The sequence below is a fragment of the Astyanax mexicanus genome, chromosome 23 (genome assembly GCF_023375975.1).
Source record: "Astyanax mexicanus isolate ESR-SI-001 chromosome 23, AstMex3_surface, whole genome shotgun sequence".
Lineage (NCBI taxonomy): Eukaryota > Metazoa > Chordata > Actinopteri > Characiformes > Acestrorhamphidae > Astyanax > Astyanax mexicanus.
In genome coordinates, this window is record NC_064430.1 from 24,794,467 (window position 1) to 24,802,725 (window position 8,259).

General features: G+C 37.6%; 1 pseudogene; it reads right to left on the reverse strand.

The window, feature by feature from the left end:
• Positions 1-2,177: 2,177 nt before the first annotated feature.
• On the reverse strand, positions 2,178-4,746 carry LOC111191016 (uncharacterized protein K02A2.6-like; annotated as a pseudogene).
• Positions 4,747-8,259: the final 3,513 nt, after the last annotated feature.

Here is an 8,259-nt window from a genome sequence, read left to right on the forward strand (position 1 = left end):
CTCAATATTCTCATTACCATCCATAGTGAGGGCCATAAAGGTAATGAGAACCATTGAGCTGGTAATGAGATTCTTATGTAAGACTGCTAAAAGAGTAATTTAACAGAGTTTATTTGATCATTTGTGGTAATTCATTATATATATATATATATATATATATATATATATATATATATATATATATATATATATATATTACCACAAATGATCAAATAAAATATATATATATATATATTTAGTGTTAATGTTATATGCGTATATATATATATATATATATATATATATATATATATATATATATATATATATATATATATATATATATATATATATCACCTATTGTCCACATGAGTTTTTGATCAAACATATTCTAAAATCATTTCCATCAATTAAAAAATTTAAATATATATTACAAATGTTGTATCGGTATTGAGAGTTGCTTAACTATAAAAAAATATATAAAAAAACAAGATCAAAGTAATTGTCAAGCACTGTGCTGTTAAGTTGGTATATGTTGTGGGAATATGAAATTAATGATCCAAATTTTTTTTGAACCGTGGATCTAGCTTCGTCATTTACTGTAACGGTAATGAGAATTATTCTGGATCATATAAGATTCAAATGATAATTAAATTCTATTTTTAAAAAAATTGAATGAAAAAATAATCAATATAGTAAAATACACATTCTATTTTAGGTTCTCAACTTGAAAAAAATGCTGCAATGAGGTGAAAAACTTTATGTTAATGTGAAGGTCTTCATGAGAATCACTCAGCTAGCGTAGCACTCCGGCAGCAGCAGCACGTCCCACCAGCAACAGCGCAGCTAGCATAGCACTCCGGCAGCAGCACCACGTCCCACCAGCAACAGCGCAGCTAGCGTAGCACTCCGGCAGCAGCACCACGTCCCACCAGCAACAGCGCAGCTAGCGTAGCACTCCGGCAGCAGCAGCACGTCCCACCAGCAACAGCGCACCTAGCGTAGCACTCCGGCAGCAGCAGCACGTCCCACCAGCAACAGCGCAGCTAGCGTAGCACTCCGGCAGCAGCAGCACGTCCCACCAGCAACAGCGCACCTAGCGTAGCACTCCGGCAGCAGCAGCACGTCCCACCAGCAACAGCGCACCTAGCGTTGCACTCCGGCAGCAGCAGCACGTCCCACCAGCAACAGCGCACCTAGCGTAGCACTCCGGCAGTAGCAGCACGTCCCACCAGCAACAGCGCAGCTAGCGTAGCACTCCGGCAGTAGCAGCACGTTCCACCAGCAACAGCGCTGTGATATCCGTGATATCAAAAGTACAAAAAAGACAGACCAACCATACCTTTAGGTTGTCTTTAATTAACCAAGTGCTGGAACTCACAACAACACTGTTCTCTGGGCAGCTACCAGCTTCAACTGGCTTTTCTTCTTCTAAGACACTCACAGTAGCTCTACTCTAGAGCCCCCTACTGGTTCTCAAATACATTACCATTTACACATTCACATTACTACATATTTCCCTCCTCTTAAAGAGTTCACTTAATGAAAAAACAACACAAAAAAAAAGTTTATGATACTGTTTCACAAGAACTAATCTTTCTTTTTCCATTTGCATTCAGTACAAAGTAGGTAGGCTTTTTTTTAAATGATCTATCACCTAAATCAGTAAACCTAGAAACAACAAGCTTTTAACATTAACATTAACATGAACATAACAATTGTGTCCTCTCTTGTTTCTTTCGTTTTTACTGTTCATAGTCCTGTAAGTGAGTAGGCTTCCCTACAGTCCTTTGAGAGCGACGCAATGTTGTTTCACCACTCTGAGAATCAGGAGTACTGACACTGACACTCACGGATTGTCCCTGCCGATGTGGAATCACAGAGTCCTTGACAAAGTCCTTTGTCTGTTCCTTTTCTGAGGTTGTGACAGTTTCAGCTATGTCTGTTTCTAACAACAGTGGATTTGAAAGTCTGTCTGACATATTCATCTCTGAGATCTGACTGTTCTCAGTTCCAGCCAAAATCTGATCCACATGTCTTCGTACAATTTTGCCATCACCCAGTCTGACCTTGTAGGATACTGGACCTGTCACTTCTTCAATGAGTCCTCGAATCCATTTAGGACCATGACTGAAATTCCTTGTCATTGCCACAACTCCTTCTTCAAATTCTCGACCTTGGCATTGCTTGTCGTGACTCTACTTCTGTTTATCCTGTTTCTCAATCACCCTCCTCTTTAAGTCTGGATTCACCAGGTCTAAGGTTGACCTAAGTTTTCTACCTTGCAACATCTCTGCAAGTGACTTCCCTGTTGTAGACTGCGGTGTAATCCTGTAACTGAACAACACTTGAGCCACTTTTGTAGAGATGCTGCCTTCTCCAGCTTTTTTCATCATGGTCTTGAACGTCTGAACTGCTCTTTCCGCAAGACCATTTGAGGAGGCATGGAAGGGAGCAGAAGTCACGTGTGTAATTCCATTCTTTGACATGAATTCTTTAAACTCTGCACTCATAAAGCAAGCACCATTAACTGAAACTATCATTTCTGGTAGTCTTTGGATGCTAAAACTTTTGTGCAGACACTCAATGGTAACAGAAGAGGTAGCTGCATGTACAGGATAGACATCTAACCATTTGGAATGAGCATCAATGACTATGAGAAACATTTGTCCCATAAATGGTCCTGCATAGTCGATGTGCAATCGTCTCCATGGTTTGTCCGGCCACTCCCATGGGTGAAGTGGGGCTACAGCTGAACATATTTTTCACTGTAGCTTCAATGTCCTGGTCAAGCTTTGATCACCAGAAATAATTTCTGGCTAGGGCCTTCATTCGAGTAACTCCAGGATGGCATTGGTGTAGTTGGTTCAGGAGATCTTGGCATCCCCTATTTGGCACCACCACACGTGCACCCCACAAGATGCAACCATCTTGGACACTCAGTTCATCTTTTCTAACAGCAAACGGCATAAACTGAGGATCCATCACCTGCTCTGGCCAGCCTCTCATTATGTATTCTCTGACCCTGGACAAAACAGTATCTTTGGTTGTCCACTTGCACACTTCACCATCAGACACCAGTGCTATTTCCTCCATCATTAGCACTCTGTCTTCCTGTTCCTTTACCACTTCTGAACATGGAAGTGGCAATCTGCTCAGAGCGTCAGCATTGCCATGATCTTTGTCTGGCTTGTAGATAATGAAATACTCATAAGCTCGCAGTGCTACTGACCACCGTTGTACTCTTGGTGATAACATCTGAGGAACAGCTTTCATTTCATTGAAAAGGGACAGAAGAGGCTTGTGATCAGTGCAAATGTTAAACTTTCTACCATACAAGTACTTGTGAAAGCGTTGCACACAGCAAGTCCTTCCTTGTCCAATTGCGAATAATTGTGCTCCGCTGGTGTTAGTGTTCGCGACATGAAACTAATGGGCCTTTCTTCCCCATTGGACATTCGATGTGACAACACAGCCCCAACCCCGTAGGGTGATGCATCACATGAGAGAATGAGATCCTTCTGACTGTCATAATGCACTAACACGTTTGATGGCTGCATGAGCTTTTTAGATTTCTCAAAAGCAGCTTCTTGCTCTTTTCCCCAGTGCCAGTTGGTATCTTTTCTCAGTAGCTGATGTAGAGGAGCTAACAAAGTTGACTGGAGGACACTCCAAAAGGAAGTCGATTCACTGCAAACAGACCCTTGTGTGTACTAATAGTGAAATAAGGTTTGGATTCTTCATCTAGAGTCACTTGTTGATAGGCATGACTTGATAGGTAAACTTCTCACCACCTGCCAACTTCTCAAAGAGATCCTCAACTCTTGGAATCGGATACTGCTCTAACTTGGATAGTTGGTTGACTGTTAATTTGTAATCACCACAAATTCTCACTGACTTGTCCGGTTTTAAAACTGGAACAATAGGCGCTGCCCATTCTGAGAATTTCACAGGTTCTAGAATGTTTTCCTCTACTAGCCTATCTATCTCTGCCTCCACTTTCTGCTTCATTGCATAGGGAATGGGTCTTGGTTTGAAAAACCTTAAAACAGCTTCTTTGTCAACAGGGATTTTTGCGGGAGGACCCTTCCATGTCCCCAATCCTTCCTTAAACGCCATGTCATGCTGTGCCAGTACGTCCTGCACTGTCTGTGTAGTCTCAGTAAGTTGGTTTAAAGAACACCAGTCTACAGCCAGTTCTCTGATCCACCCACGCCCAAATAAATTTGGACCCTTACTTGCCACTACTACTACAGGTAGTTGTTTGACAATGTTCTTGTACACTACACTGACCTTTGCTACACCTAAGGTTTCTACTCTTTCTCCTGTGTACTTTTTGAGATTGAATATCTCTTCAGCTTCATTTTCTGAGTTGGAATTTTCACTTATGTGATTGGCTGACTGCTTGTTTTCCTTTGCTCTGCACATCTTTTTAATGTGTCCCACTTTTTTACATTTGTGGCATTTTTCCTTTGCAAACCGGCACTTTGTCGCCATGTGTTCACCTCCACATCGGTAGCAAACCATACGTGAGCAATTTCCATCTCGAGCTTTTGGTCCTGCAAAGAACTTGCGCACCATCTCCCGCTTGTCTGCCACGACACTGTGAGACTTACTCTGTCCTTGAAGATCCTGAATATCTTTAGAAGCAGTCTCTATTGCTTGAGCAAGCTTCAGGGCTTTGTCATATGTTAGCTCAGGCTCCGCTAACAATCTATGTTGCATGCGATCTTCTTCAATACCGCAAACAAGCCTGTCCTTCAACATTTCTGTCAGCTTATCTCCATAATTGCAGTGTTGAGCCAGTTCACGAAGTAGAGCCACATATTCAGAAACACTCTTTTTTGGCTTCCTGTTCCTTGAATTGAACTTGAAAAGCTGTGCGTACTATCTCACTTGGCTTGGGGTTGTAATGCGCTTTCAGCAGTTCCACCAGCTCATCATAGGTTTTCTCCCCTGGTTTGGTAGGACTTAACAAGTGTCTCATGAGGCTGTAGGTTTGACTTCCGACCGAGCTAAGAAGAATTTCACGTTTCTTAGCAGCATCTGTAATCTCATTTGCCTTGAACAAATGTGATAACACTTCACAATACTCCTCCCTGGACTGATTTCCATTATCAAAAGGAGTGAGAGTTCCTACCATAGCTGCCATGCTCTGGATGTCTTGCAAAAAAAACCTTGCACAGTCCTCTTTTAAAAAAAAAAGGTCCAAAGAGCTGAATTATTGTTCACTGCTCAACACACCAGTTTCCTCGTCGCCAGATGTGACATGTGGGGGGGGGGGGGGGGGGGGTGAAATAACTCAAAATTAGGCCACAGTACCACAACAGTTCTGCCATCATTTGAAAGAGACTGTCTTTGGCTATCAGGTTTGCGACTTTCGGCAACTTTCAATGTATGGTTGACTTTATATGAATTTTTATTTTTTGCAAATAATGCGTTAAATTCAATAACTCAAGACTGGGCCACAACGGTTCTGCCACCATCTGAAAGAGTCTGTCTTTGGCTATCACGGCATGGTCAGAAGAAACCACATGGGACTGAGAGTGCAGAGTTATATCTTGTGTGTGTGTGTGTGTGTGTGTGTGTACATTTTCACACTCTGTTTAGTTTGATGTTCCTCCTGGCATGTTTTTTTAATGTTGTGAGTATGAGTATTACATAAAAGCAACACCACTATGTAATACTATTAATATACAGTATTAGCCATAATATTTACTATATTGGATCTATTTACACAACAACAAGGACTGTGTGAGTATATCATATTATATATATATATATATATATATATATATATATATATATATATATATATATATATACATTTATAATATAATATAATGCATGTTATATTACTAAAACTAAAATATATTTATCAATAATCTTAGTTCATACCCTGTAATAAATGTGTCATCGATAATCACACTATTTCTAGAATTTCCCCTCGGGGATCAATAAAGTATCTATCTATCTATCTATCTATCTATCTATCTATCTATCTATCTATCTATCTATCTATCTATCTATCTATCTATCTATCTATCTATCTATCTATCTATCTATCTATCTATCTATCTATCTATCTATCTATCTACTATTTGTAATGCATCTTTACTATTATTATTATTATTATTATTATTATTATTATTATTAATAAACCTTTTTTCCGTCTTATCTCAGACCACAATGTTTGATATAATTTTTTTCCTAATAAGAGCCAGTTAAAACTATTGTGATCAAAACACTCCCATAGGAATTCATTTAAATCTGTCCATAAACTTTAAGCCGAATAATGATAATTATAATCCCAGATTGCATTGTAAAGTGTGTGTTCTCCTCTCTATAGGTTCTCTAAGCTTTAAAGACACTAGCCTCTGCAACCAGCAACACCCTAGCAACCAGCATCTTTATCACCGCAACATCATCATAACAACACGTTTGTGAGATAAACAAATGGGCAAATTTTCCGGCCACTCTGTGTATTACACAGACAAGTATTTTATTTAATAGAAATGCATAAAATACTGATGAAAATACTGGAGAAAAAATAGATTTATTAACCATACAATACCATGCACCCTGTATCCCTCCGCCACTCATATCTCATCCATGATTTTTTACAAACATCAGTATTTATCAGCCTCGCTCTAGTAACTGGATTACCTGTCAGATTAAGAGATTTTTACTGAACTGGTCAAATCTGCTTTAAAAAGTAAAAACACACATATATATGTATATATATGTTTTTACTTTATAAATATAATTTATTCATTTACTGATTTATTTTCTATTTTTCTATTTAATTTATGTGTTTTTACCATTTTTCTCTGACACAAAATACACATAAAGACATAATGTCTAAAAAACCTTCTTTAAAAAATGTTTTAAAACCTTTATTCTATTATTTACTTACTTATTTACAAAAAATTTTATTTTCTATTTTATTTATGTATGTTTAGCCTTTTTCTGACACAAATGCACAGAAAGGTCTATTTATATTGACTGACAAATCTGCTTTAAAAAAGTAAAAAAAACAATCTTTTATAGTTAATTTAATAATTTATTCATTTTTAATTTTTTTTATTTTATTTTTGTATTTTTATCCTTTTTCTGACACAAAATACACAGGAATATATATTTATATTACTACTAATACTACTGTATATTGAATAAATCATCATTCATTCAGCTTTAAAAACTGTGTGTGTGACAGACGTGTGTTTGGACATTTTTGGAAATACGAAACAAATCTTGTATTGGTTTAATTTAATTGCAAAAAAAATACCTTTCTGTTTTTTTATGGGGCAGATATCAGAAGCTGCTGGATAATAAAAGAGGGATAAGAGGAGCTGGTGTACCTATACTTTTGGCTGTATAGTGGAGAGCAGATGTTCTGATAAGGACAATCAGACTGAAGGCCTGGAGGGCTTTTCTCTCTCAGAGAGCAGAACCAGGACACAGGAAGTCCCAGCTGAATATGTGTGTGTATGTGTGTGTGTGTGTGATGGGATTTCCTCTGCTTTTATCTCTGGTGTCCTGCTGGTGGGAAATTTACTCTCTGGCCACTTTATTAGAAACACCTACTAGTACACTGTAAAAGGTAACATCACTCAAATTTTCTCAAAAAACTTTTATGAAGATGCGGATTTCATTTTCCAGCAGGACTTGGCACACTGCCCACACTGCCAAAAGTACCAATTGGTCTTAATATATAATATATTTTTGGGTTTCCATTGGCTGTAAGCTTCATAATCATCAACAATAAAAGAAATAAAAGCTTAAAATAGATCACTCTGTGTTTAATACATCTATATAATATATGAGTTTCACATTTTGAACTGAATTACTGAAATAAAGTAACTTTTCAATGATATTCCAATTTTTTAAAATGTATTAGTATATATATTAACTTTACTTACTATGCTATTAATATAGCATAGTGATAGCATAGTTATAAATTGCTATTACTATTTAAAGCCAGTACAGCTTAATTAATCTGTGTAAATAAAATGTGATTTACATCAAATTAAATACTAGATATGTAGTAAGCATCTATAAAATAACAGCTATATTTTTACTTTTTCAAGGCAATTGGTTCCCCAAATTCTAATAAATAAAATAAATGATAAAATTTTGCTTCACTGGAAACATCTACCTTTCATGTGCCTAACTTTACTAACCACTTTATTAGGAACACCTGCCCAGCATATGCGTCCACTCTCTGGCCACTTTATTGGAAACACCTACAGTATCTCGTGTTTTTACTCTCTTTGCAAC